The sequence below is a fragment of the Cetorhinus maximus genome, chromosome 23 (assembly GCF_964194155.1).
Source record: "Cetorhinus maximus chromosome 23, sCetMax3.hap1.1, whole genome shotgun sequence".
In the NCBI taxonomy this organism is placed as follows: domain Eukaryota; kingdom Metazoa; phylum Chordata; class Chondrichthyes; order Lamniformes; family Cetorhinidae; genus Cetorhinus; species Cetorhinus maximus.
Window position 1 is genome coordinate 32,208,185 of NC_135901.1, and position 13,768 is coordinate 32,221,952.

Genomic DNA, 13,768 nt, shown 5'->3' on the forward strand with positions numbered 1-13,768 from the left:
CATCGGCCATTGAATGCGAAAGGGGAATGCGCAACAGGAGAGAGACAAACATGTGCTCTGTGTGTGGGCTACAGTTATTCACAATATATATTAATGACATAGATGAGAGAAGTGAATGTACTATCGCCAAGTTTGTGGATGACACAAAAAAAGGTGGGAACTTAAAAGGTGGCGGTGACACAATGGGGGAATTTTCCAGAATTGCAGTAAGGTCGGTAGCGGGCGGGTAAAATGGAGGCCCATCCGCCGATGAAACTGGCGGGTTTTCACGCCGTATTGTCCCGATCCCGCCTCATTATTTATTCACTGCCACGAGGTACGCCATTTGCATGGCGGGCTCTCATTTGCCTGCCAGGTATCACCCCATTATTGCATCACACGGGCAGTCATCTTTAAAAGGCCACCGCCAGCAAAGCGCTCATCGCCACCAGCTCACCACCGCTGCCTGGGAGATGGCCAGCAATGGAAAAAAGACTGCAGCACCCACCCCCCCACCCCTGCTTGAACGACGGTTCCGTCGAGCGAATGCTGGATGCCGTGGAGACCCGCCAGGATGTGCTCTCCCCCCGCTCTGGCCGCAAGATGGGTAGCAAAGTCACCAACCCAGCTTGAGAGGTGGTAGCAGCCATGGTCAATACAAACCCTGCAGAAGAGGGCTGCCACCCAGTGCCACCCATTCTGCCAGGATAAGTCACTCCATTCATCACTTCCAACTCACAAACTCACAAACCAATCACACATCCACAGGGCCCTAACTCACTGCCAGTGCAAGGGACATCACTATTCACTCTTTCAAAAACACTGCCATTGTCCTCAGCCCATCCATGGAACCACTCACCACCCCCATAGGCCAGGCATACTTAACATCTGACCCAGCAGGTGTCCTGATGCACTCTCCCCATCTCTATCCATGCAGGGAAAACTGGGTCACAGCAGCAGGGAAAGATTGGGGACAGGTGGAGGGATGCTGGAGATCAAAGTTCTGACAGGATTCGAAAACAAAGCCATCCAGCTCCCCGGTGATGACCGGGGCCACCCCTGTGCTGATGGTAAGGCCGGCATTGCTCTACCAAGTGAGGATCCGGCAGTGCAACATCCATCAGTCAACCATGCCGTGAGTGCTGTCTCGTGTTTCACAGGCCACTGCCTGGCACTAATTATCTCTCTTTGCTTTCGCAGACACATCTGCCAAACAGACAACAGAGTCCACGTCCCAGGGCCTCCGATCAAGCTCCGAAGAAACCTCTGGGGCGGAATCTGGAGAGCCACCACAGAGCTCGCCAACATCCTACACCACTGCAGAGATACACACCTCAGTGGGACCGAACTTTAGAGTATCCTCGGGGTCACAATCTGGTGAGTGCATCGCACTGTCTGCTCCATGGTAGGCGGTGGCTGGGCCTTCCCAGTTCCCCCGCACTCAGATTATAGCAGGAGGACAGAAAATTTCTGAGTCCGAGTCAGATGATGAGCCTCTGGACTCGGTCGTGTCACAGTTGCTTGGGGTGCAAATGCAAGCTAGGGAATATCAGGAAGGGATGTTCACTGCACTCCTCAGATGGCAAGGCAAGATGGAGGAGTCTGTCCGTCTTCAGGCTGAGGTGATAGCGACAACATTGCCATGCACCGAGGTGAACACTGGGAGGCTGGCGGCCGCCATGGAAACCTTGGTCCAGAACGTCACTCCTCCACTGTTGCGCAGGCTTAACTCCATCACTGACACCACACTTGGCCTTAAACAGTGTGCACGTGAGAGGGGTGCTGGGCAGCAGAAGCTCACTACATCTACCCCTTCTGCTCACGGAGTCGGCCAGGGGCCCTCGGGCACCCATCGGGAGGAGGGTCAGCAGGTGTACACTCCGGGGCCATCCAACCAGATGACACTGGGAGTGACTGGCCCATCGGAATCCTAACTGCCTGTGGCCTATGCAGTTCCAACTCCACAGGCCGAGGAGGGTGGCACTGCCACAAAGCAGGAGCCTGAAAGCAGGCTGGGGCCCTCCAAGTCTAGGCCCTGCAGAGGACGCCCGCCAAAGTCCTCAGACAGGACGTCACAGTCAACAGGCTGCCTCCACATCTACTGTGCATGTCTGGGGAGCACCAAGACGTAGCAGCAGGGTTAAGAAAGTTAGGTAAAAATAGTTGCACAGCCTGGCAACGGCTGTTGATTACTTGTACATACTGTTCACTATTGTCAATAAACTCCTAAGATTGTCTCCCTGCCTATGGCTCCTTGTTCTGGCGAGCAGTGTTCCTGCCACTCAGATGTGAAATCTTTCTGCACAAGATAAAAGGCAGGTGTCCCAGTCCAGGGCCTCTTCCATGTTCTCTGTGCAGCCATGAGACCAAAGTGATGGTCCAGCCTCACACTCACTAGAAATATTACTGATGCCTGCACCTGGTCATTGCTGGCCATTGCTGCCAGAATGTAGTGGGCAGGCGCACAGAGTTCACTCATACTCTCTGTATGCACTCAGCACATTTAATGTGGGTTTGGCCCCCATCATACCAGCATCTGTGACCAGTGATTCTGTGCGCCTGCTCCTGAAGGGCTGAGGAGCTGAAGGCGGACACAACATCAGATGCATCTAAAGTTTCATGGCTGCATCTTTCAGATGGTCCTGATCACAGAGCGCAAGCAAGTTGCCCTTGGTCAGACAGGAGTCAGACATTCTCAGAGGCTATGTGAAGATCTATGGAGTGTCCCCACTGCATGTCGTCATCATCCTCCACAAATCTGGCAGCTATGAGTGTCTCCCCAGCGCGCCTGCCTCGTCTGGCCATAGCGAGAGCCTCAATCTCGTCAACGTCAACACCGAGGACCGCCTTATCCTCATCCCCATTGGCGTCCTCCTCACAGGAGGAGACAGGCAGCTCCTCCATCTCTTCCTCAGCCAGCTCGTCTCCCCATTGCAGCGCCAGGTTGAAAAGTATGCAGCAGATGAAGATTATATGTGACACCCGCTGTGGATTGTACTGCAGGGCTCCACCAGGCACCAGGCTCCGGAACCGCATATTTAGCATCCCAATGGTCTGCTCCACCAAGTTGCGAGCTGCTGCATGAGCTTCATTATAGTGTCACTCTGCTGCAGTCTGAGGCCCCCGCACGGATGTCATCAGCCACGGCCTCGTCCCCAAGGAGCTAACCCTGCAATCTCAGTGGAACCTGGAAAACTGCAGGGATCTGCGAGCGACTCAGGATATAGGTGTTGTGCACACTCCCTGGATACCGTGTGCACACCTGCAGGATGCATTTCTAGTGATCGCATACCAGCTGCACGTTCAGTTGCACCCTTGTGGTTGATGAAGTCTGCCGAGTGTAGCAATGGAGACCAAAGTACGAATCCAATGGCCCTTGCATCCTGGCTGTCCCGGTCCAGGGTGAAATGCATAAATTTGCGCACCATGGAGAAGATGGCATCCGTGACCTTTTGGATTTTTTGTGGGTGGTGGATTGTGAAATCCCACAAAGGTCACCTGTGCAGCCCTGAAATGAACCACTGGCTTTGAAATTGAGCACCGGGATCACTTTCACAGCCACTGGCAGCGGATGCCCTCCATCTCCCCTTGGCGCCAAGTCCTGTGAGCCACCAGGTTCCTAAACATGCGCAGTCGTCGGCGACATTTGCCCTGCGTCATCTGCAGGGACGGCAGGCAGTGTCTATAGACCCTGGGTGTCGCTAGGCGCCGACCAGCCACGGCTCCCTGTCGCTCCTGGGCAGTGTGTGCGGGAGCCCCTGCTGCCCCTTCTTCATTAGTTTGCTGCTCGTGCCTTTGCATGAGCAGGTGCCTCAGTCCCAAGTTCCTGTAGGACAACAGGTATACAGCCAGGTCACCAAGATCCATAATGCTGACGGGGCCCTCCTGCCGCATGAAAGAGAGAGAGACATGTTTATGATGGCTGTGCTTAGCACCTTTCCTGGCCCTGTGTGACTGGCCCTCAGCAATTACCGGAGAGGGCTGGTCACTCCTCGGATGCACAGAGATGAGTGCACTGCATGGCTGTGATGTCAACCTGGGACATGGGGGACACTGGTCCAAACGGGGATGCTGAGAGTGCAAGGGGCAGTGGGCGCCTCCAGCAGCGACTGCTACATGGCCTGTGTTGTGGAGGAGATTGAACAACGTGTGCAGGCCAACTGTTCCACGGCCCAATAAAGTGGTGGCGGACTCAATGTCTTTGCCAGGGGAAGTGGGGGACGGGGGTGTGGGGATAAGATATGGAGTGCTTGGTGGCCTTTCGGTGTCTCCGCGTTGATTCCAAGGGCGGACAGGCTAGGAGCCCGATCCCAATCATCACTGTGGTGCTTGCACTGTCTTAGTTGCGGAGGGATGGGCAGTTTATACAGGTGTCCTTAATGAGTAGCCACTTCCCTCGCTTGCCCTGCTCCCAACTCTATCGCCTGTGGGAGTTATGCAGCACCAGGGTAGCACTTAACAACCCCAAAACAAACAACGGTCACCAACAAGGCTGGCCAACACTTGCCCCTGGACACCCCTCACGCCTCACCAGTTGCCCCGAGGCCAGGCCTCAATTGCCTCCACCCCTCGGCGCCCCTGAGGCCTATCAACAACAGGGGAGCTGTTTAAAACGATGCTATTCACTGACCTCAGTTCCCCCAAAGTGATGGCCGCCAAGTTCACATCCCCTGCGTGCTGTTGTGAAACACCTCACTCTGCTTTCCCGGCGACGTGGGCGGGCGATTCGGCGGGGTTCCACGAGCCTGGCGGGATGGCCTTCCAATTATATGCTATTTTTTTACAATTAGCTCCCCGCCGACCATAGGCAGGAAACTCAGATGATAGCAACCTGCATTCACGCCACCATGACGCAAGCCGTCCGATAATTTCCACGAAGGCCACCTCTCACGTCCGCCACCAGCCAGCTCAGAATATTCCTGCCATTGACTTTGGCTGCAGTAGAATGATTCCCAAAGACAATTCACTGACTGAGGTGATTCAGCCATTGAATAATTCCCGGTTGAACTTAATGTATTTATTGAAGGAACTTTATTAGGAACAGAGACGATGACAGATCTCAAAACAATGTAAAAGTAGCCCTTTAAAGGTATATTGGCATGTACCCCTCACTCACAGGGCAAAGTGTTTCTCTCCTCAGTTTCTCTGCTTGAGCCCAGCTTTGCTCTTGCATGTCCTAAATTGAGGGCTGCTGAGTGCGGGACATCCTTCTGCTCCTAACACCCGGCAATGCCTAGGATTGTTCAAATATTCATTATTGTCTCCACATTGAGTGAAGGCCCAGAACTGGTGACATATTCTCGCCTTTCAGGTGCAAAGTTTTTATTTCAAGTAACCACCGTAGGATGTAGTTGATCCTTCGCCCCACCAGTGCAGTGCAGCACAGAGGAAGGGTCTGCATCTTCCTGCTCCAGAGTTTCAGATCGACACTGAGGATCCCAAGTGATTTTCAGTTGAAGGGCTCGGACTTTTTAGTGCACTCTGCGCAACTCTTCCTTCACCAAGCCAGAGAAACGCTCATTGTCCTTTCACTTCCTTCTCTGAGTATATTTCTGAGCAGGCTGGCTGACTGCCGACTTTGCCATCAGCGAATAACTTTGCGGTCATTCGTTGAAAGGAGACCATTTTATCCTGAGTGAGGAACAATTTTATTTTCGTCTCCACATCTATGGTTGGTTGTTTGTTTATTTACCCTCTTTGACATTTCTGTAATTATTTGCCGATGTGTGATTTTCTTGCACATACGATGTTCCCGTGCTGGTTTCAATATGTCTTCAATTTCTTCATTTTCTCCTTTAGGTCTCACTGAAGCACTTTACATTCCCATGTCATTGCCCTGCCTCATTTTTAATCGGGATGACTATTTTAAATGCCCGAATAATTGCCGCTACCATAAGGGATATTTTAATTTTAAGGGTCACTGCTCAAAAGATTAAATTTCACACATAATTCTGTAACACGAATGCATATGTTTGTGTGTGAACCCCCAGCTTCTCTATTCTCGTTCCTTCTGAAACACAAGAAGCTCTCTGTTTCCATCTCTCCCTTTCCATTACAGATATCTTGGCAGTAATTGTGACCTTGTCTCGAAGAACTTGTGGTCTCTCTGGATGCATCTCTAATTACATGGTGTCCATGGCAGCGACAAATCTCCTGGTCATGACGGCAGCTGTAATATGGAACGTGATGGCTGGATTTATTTCACATTCAGTTTCTGGTCCACATTACCAGTGTGCAGCTTCGATTCTGCCTTAAATTATGCAGACATAGAAAGCTCTTCCTGGTTAACGGTCGCTTTCACCTTTGATCGATTTGTGGCTTTTTGAATCTGAATGCAAAATATTGCACCGAGAAAATGGCGGAATGTGTGATAGGAACCGTGCCTGCACTGACCTGCGTAAAAATATCTTCATATATTTTATATTTGAACCTAGGTACATATTAAACAATATACCTTGGTTCTGCAGTATAAAATTGTGAATTTACACGTCACTTGCATGGGTCACTTATGACTGGATTTGTTCCATTGTAATCCCTTGCTTCCCATTCATTCTGATTTTACTGCTCAATGCCCTGACTGTCAGGCACATTCTAATGGCAAATATCAGCCCCAATTGACCCCGGGCCCAGAGAAATGTAAAGAATAATAATGTCAATTGTTTTACTCTTCGCCACCTCGGGCAGTCCCATCTATAATTTTTTGTGCAGATCCTCTATGTCCGCATTGTGAATGCCCCTTATGTTTCAGGTTCTGATATCAGTGAGCCCACCTTAATTCTCCAGCAATTCGGATTTACGTTTGAGTTTTCTACTTTCTGCATCAACAGATTAATTTATGATGGGACTCAGAGTAAAATCAGAGTCGAGTTAAAGAATAGGGTGAAATATTCACCACATCTACCTGTTCACTTATTTAGACTTAGCAAATGAGGAACTTCAACATGAGCTGCGCATTATTTGCAAACATTTCCACTTATTGTCCATGGCACACGTGGTCCCGTTTGCCACGTGCAGTCCCTTTTAAACACTTACCCATGGGTGAATTTAAGATTGGAGAAGAAACGCTTCATTACTGCACAGTCCAGTCTTACAAACAGCTGCCTGTTAGTTTCCAGTTCCCTTGCCTTTGCTGACTCAGGCCTGGGGGATTCCCATTAGCCTCGAGGGCGCTGGTGACGTTTATAGATTTGGAAGCAACATGTGATGAGTGGATCAATGAGGGGCGGGGAGGAATGTTGTGGCGCACATCCTCTGAAATCCCCTTCTCCTCCTCAGAATTGGAGGAATGTTGCACATCTGCATCTGGCGCACTTGTGCATCTCTTACAAGGGAGAGAAGAGCGATGAGTCGGCAGTATTTCCGTCTGATGACTCGGGATTTGGACATTGACCTGACAAATTGTGCACACGCGAGCACGATGATTTGTCATCCACAGAGTGCCCCTTGTACCCATCCATTCGGCCAATCACTCTGTGGGTGCTCTGCGCCCATATCCCTATGCGTGCCTGCTTGCTGTGCCTCCAGGCCTCCCAGCTCCAGCACCACTTCATCCGCGTGCATATTGTCAGGAAGATATACTAAGTCTCATAATGTTATTGGAGTGTATTGCTTAGTAGAGTAGTGGTGGGGTCTATGTCTATGGGCCTATATCTGTGTGTGACTTAATTGAATTAAAGACATCCGGGCTGAAATCTTTGTTGTGTCAGGAGATAATCTAGGTTTGAGATGTTAAGTAGGTAGATGGCAGAGGTAAAGGTAAACATTTGCATTTTAAAATAAACCAGGCCAGATTGTTTGGAAAGGAAGGGTGAAGTGTCTCACCTAGCCAGTTGATGTTCAAAACCTGTGTATATATTTTTCCCAAACATCACCGGTAAAATTAGCGCTATGAGAGATTTTTTATTATGAGAATGGTAAAGTCCAAAGATATAGTAAAACACTGGGAATTTGAAATCAAATCGGGAAAATATGTATAAAGGAACGAAGGCTCTGCGTAAGTTTAGGCATTTTAAGATCTAACAAGTGTGAAAAGCATCTAGGCCTCAAGCTGCTGTCTACAATGAACTGAAGTTAAGAAAACTCACTTTGAATTGGATTGCTCAGGGTATCATATTTCTTTGCCTGGGCCTTTTAAAATCTATGTGTCTTACTGTTGCCTTAACGAAAGTGTAACTGGGAGTTAAGTTAATTAGGGTATTTAGAAATTACCATAGCAGTAATTTGTAGATCTATGTATGCATTTAAAAGTATTTCTTCTATTAATAATGGTTTGATTTATTTTTGCAATAAACCTATAAGACTTGGTGGTAATATTGCTACTGAACTCAAAGCACACATTTCGAAATTTGTACAAATTGCAAAACAAGTTGTGGCATTTGTTTCAGGTTTTCCCTGGGATTTGAGCAGCCCAGCATTTACCATCAGCTGTGTCATAATAATATGATCATGCATGGCACGCCTTTTCCTGTTCTTGTCCTTTTCCCTATATTTGAACGCTCTACTCCTGCAGAAATATAAATGCCCATTGCTGCACGGTCTTAGAACAGGCACACAACATCGACCAAGCTTGCAAGCCTAACTGTTCATCATGCTGCCCAAGAGTCGATTCTGGCATGTGGCTATTCAGACTGACAGTGCATGAGTCACCACTGCTTCCCCATTCCCTTTCACAGGCACTTCACTACACCCCTGATAGCCAGTGCTGATGCCTCAGCGGTGCCTGGACCAGCAACCCCTTCACCTATAGTCGCACTTTAAGTAGGAAGTTTAATACCATGCGCGGCGCTATCCTTTCCAGCGCGCCTCTTCTCATTTGTCCTTTTCCACCTCTGCCGCCATTTAGACAAGTGTGGCCAACAGATGGTTCTCAACTTGCTCCACTATCGCCATCGATGTCTGCCCGGTTTGGCGAGGCAATGTCTTTAGGACCACTCCCTTTACCATGCCACCAACGACCCCGCCCCCTACCCCCGAGCCCTCCAGTCTGGACAATCATCCCCAAGGAGGAATCAGTGAGCTTGGGCGCAACACTTACTCTGCGTTCTGCCCCATCGCTACCGCTTGATGTTGTTTCGTGGCTGCTTCCTTTGAAACTAATGTTGGCTGCCATATAAAGACGATGGTAACCATGTTGTCAGTGGTGCACAACCCCTCTCGCAACTCTTAACTGTTCAGCCCGCCCAGCTACCAGCCCTTAATTTATAGGCCACATTCCCACTTCCATTGCCGCTACTGCTTCAAACGTTATTATCGTGTTACTTATATTTATAAATGTGGTAAGGGTCTGAAAGCAAATGCACCTGGGTAGCGAGGCCACGTGTGACATAGGCAAGTAGAGGAAATGTTGGAGTTTGTTGTGGAATTCATGTGCCATTTTAGCATTTTGCAAAACTTAAACAACTTAACAAATAATTTCAGTGGATATTTTATCCCTTTTTTTAACTCAGCTCGGAATTTAATCTGGACCCCAGCATAAATAAATGTGTTGATACAGGAACTAAAAAACTGAAGCAAATATACGCTTTCCGCTAGGTTAAATGATAATTCAGTGGATTTAGAACCTGAGAAATAAGTAACTTTTGCAATTCGCATATAGAGGATTGTGACAAAAAGTAATGAATAAAGCAGGATGAAGCTGCCTGAGATGGCGACGAGTAAAACCATGGACTTCTTAAGCTTCTCCATCTTTGGGTCACTCTGATTCTCTCCATTGCTTTGGGTCCTGAGTCTCCTGCGGGCTCTATTTGCTGATAGGATGTCTCTGACAGTCAGAGCATTGAGCAGTAAATTCAGAATGAATGGGGGACAGGTTAGTAAAATGGAACGAATCAAATCATATGCGTCCCATGCAGGTGATTTGTAAGTTACTGGTATGGGGACACAGAACCACTGTACATTATTAATTATGTACATAGGCTCGAATACTAAAAAAAAAAGCTATTTTTTAGACAGCTCAGGAGACGGGCAGTGCCTATAACCCACGAAGCTGTCTTCCTGGTGCAGTATTTTATTTTCAGCTTTTGGCTTCTTCTTATTGTGTCCACAGACAGTCTATACATGGCCCTGCCAGAACTGGATACATTTTTGCGCCTTGTTGTTGAATTCGGCAAGATCTGCAACAGTGCAGGGTTCCTCCAGCGATAGACTTTGCAGGAGATGTTGCATAGTCTATGGCTCAGTTCCACATTCACAAGTTGTCGGGCAGGTTGTATATCCCCATTTGCTTAATGACACCTTTGTACGACCTACACCTGTCATAAGTCCGTTGAGGCACTTCCAGGTTGCCCAGTTGCAATTAGCTCCTGGGGGAAGGCTTTCATCTGGTAGAATTTCCATTGCTCGGGATTGTTCGAGACTGGTGAGCCGGTCTTTCCACAAGGCGATGCGGGCTTCAGGTGGGGTTGATTGTAATGGAACTAAACTGTTCATCAAGCTCTTCCTTGACTTTAGGCGGCTGGGTGTAGGTGTATGACCATGTAGAGGGTGCCTCTCATCTGATGTTTGATGGAGTTGCTCTTTCTTGCTGGCTATTGCTCTTCTTATATCCGGGGGAGTGATACCCGCCAGGATATATAAGCTGTTGGTGTTTGTTGGCTTTAAAGAATCTGTGATAATTCGGCAGGTTGCATTCAGAACAGCATCCATCTTCTTAGCATGAGTAGATCTTTCCCATGCAGGGCAGGCGTATTCGGCAGTGGAATAGCAAAGAGCAAGTGCACTTGTTCGTAATGTTTTCGAGCTGGCTCCCCATTTTGTGTTCGTGAGCTTATTGAGGATGTTGTTTCGTGCGCTCACTTTTGCCTTTGTCTTTTTGATGTGGTTCATGAAGGTGAGGCATCTGTCAAGGGTGACTCCTAGGTAGATAGGGTGCTGACAATGCGTCAGTGCTGCTCCACACCAGGTTACTTTAAGCTGGCGTTTGGCTTCTCGGTTTCTGAGGTGGAATGCACAAAGATGCATCTTTTATGGGTTTGCGCGAATGTGCTTTTCTTCAGAGTGGGATGTTAGTCCCTCCAAGTCCTCAGAAAGCGTTTTCTCCACTGTATTAAAATCAGTGATTTGGGCAGTGTCACATAAGTCATCAGCATATATAAAAGGGCGTGTGACACCGTCTATAGGTTGGTCATTCGTGTAGAGGATGTACAGCAGCGGTGCAAGCACGCTTCCCTGAGGAAGACCATTCTTCTGAATAGGCCACCTGCTGCGCTTCACACCTAGTTAAACATAGAACCAGCGATTCTGAAGCATGCTTTGTAACTGCTCTGTTAAGTGTATATATTTTGTCATCTCTAGGATCTTGCAGAGGAGATGTCTATGGATCACTGTATCGTATGCTGCTGACAGGTCTACAAAAACAGCACCTGTTATCATCGCTTGCTCAAAACCACCTTCAATATGTTGTATGAGTTAGAGCAGTTGGCTTGTTGTTGATCTGCCGGGGCGGAAACCTGCTTGCAGTGGAATGATCTTCTCATCTACAGTTGCTGCTATCCTATTGAGTATCAGGCGTTCAAACAACTTCTTAGTGTGGCAAAGCAGTGAAATTGGCTGAAAGCTCTTAGGATCTGAGGGGTCTTTTCCGGGCTTTAATAGTGCTATTAAATGTGCCTACTGCCAAATATTAGGTAGTTTGTGTGTTGCCAGACAGTGGTTGAACAATTGTTGGAGCCTTTTCTTTGCTTGCTGTCCAAAGTTCTTTATCTGCTCCGTTGCTATGTTGTCAAGAGCAATTGCTTTCCCGTGTTTTAGACTAGATATATCAGTTTCCAGCTCTTCCATGGTGCATGGTCCAGTGAAGCCAGGTCATTGCTGCACCTCTTCCTATCTAGTTGTGATCTTGGTTGTTTCTTATTGATTTTTCCATTTAGGAGCAACTGGTCGGCAACTTGGTTTGCAGACATATTTGAATGTTGGGCAGATTTCCTTGGGATCGCCTCCAAGTTTGCTTATGAGAGACCATGCCTTCTTGCTGCTTTTTGTAAGATCTGTTGTCTCTATCAAGGTGTCTCAGGTGCTTGAAGCTCTTTAGAGACACTTAACATCACCCTCTCACCGGTAAATATTGTTTCCTCCGAGAAGGGGTCAGATTCAAACATTGAGACATACTCCCAGTAGATTTCAACATTCTCTTTGTTGAGACCAGAGATGTAGTGTGCTCTACAACATTGGGGGATCTTCCTTCTGGCTGTTTTCTGGACAGCTTTTGCAAACAGGTTGCAGTGCTCAGGTAATGGTTTAATGCATTTAACCTTACGGCCAAGTGCTCGTGTGAACCTGTTCCAATCGGCCTTCTTGAAGTTGAAGGGCCTTTCGAATGGTACGACGGTTGGTAACACTGTTTCCTTTACCTGGATATCAATAGGACGGTGTTGTGTCTGTGGTATTGGATCTGTGACAAGCTTCTTGCAGAAACCAGCGATGTTGTTGCTGACAATGGCAAGACCTGCGTTATAGCTACACTTCCAGTGGGCACTGTAGAAGGAGGCTGGTACTTTCGGATCGTGGATGAGAGTAAGCTGGTTAGCGTACATCCATTCTTCGACTGCTTCTCCGTCATTGTTAGACTCCTTGTACACCCATTGTGTATTGTGGCTATTAAAGTCTCCAATCATGATCTGTAGTTTACTGTGCAGGTTGGGTACAGGGTTTGAGAAGCTGAAACCTGTGCCAGGTGGCTTGTACACTGAGGTCACTACTTTGCTCAGCTCTACAGTTACAACTTCGATGTTGTCATCACCTGTTTTAGAAGTGGCTTCTACAACTGAACCAGCTCTAACAAATATAGCACTGCCATGTTGTCGATGAGGTCTTTCAATAACCAGGAACATTCCTGGTATTTCTGGGTGATTGTTCTCACTTGCTCCGTGTGTCTCCTGCAAGCAGAGGACATCACATATCTACTCATTGCATAAAGTAGGAAGGATGTTTTGTGTAGCTACAGCGAACCCTTCAACGTTAGCAGATATAACAGTCAATTGCTTCTGAGAACAAATGGTTACAAATCGATCAACGATGAATCTGGGCGATAGGGCGCCTCAATCAGAATCCCTGTTTTAAATTTGGGCGCCCCGCTCCCCCAATGTCTCGTAATAGCAGGACCTCCCTCCAAGCCTGGCCTCTCCCTGGACACCGTAACCCCTCATGGCCCACCCGCCCCATGGCCCCCCACCATCCCTGTCCTGAGACCGCCAAAACGCTCCTCTTTCTCTAATCCCAAGACTGATGCCCTAGGGGGCTGCTTGCAGTCCCAATTCTGCTCGCTGCAGGGGCTCATACCCAGCTAGCCAATCAGGTTGGCCGCCAGCTCTCTAATGCGACTTCCTCTCGAGTGAGTGGCTTCAGCACCACTTGTAGCCAACTAACGCTCATTTGAGCGTGAAATGCCTGCGGGGCGTACGGTTTAGGGGGGAAATGATTTCCGGTGACTCTTCAGAGAGCGGGGCGGGAAATCCCACCATCTTAAAAATCCTAGCCCAAGCATTCAATGGAGCAGAACACTGACACGGTCTTGTAGGGGGAAAGAGCCTCTTTCTATCTCTTAATATCTATGAAAGTTCTATAATGTCAAAAATGAATCAGCAACTAAATGACAGCATGTAATATCGGGGCCCAGTACATGAAGTATCACTAGGAAGTTGCCATCTCATAATTTTAATGAAGACCAGAACCCACTTATCCTTACAATGCATTGACACAATGTTGAGGATGCTGGAATATCAGAAAATGCATTAAATAGTGCTAGGTTAATACCGCACACTGGGATTTCTGTTTAACAGCACGACCAGGAAAT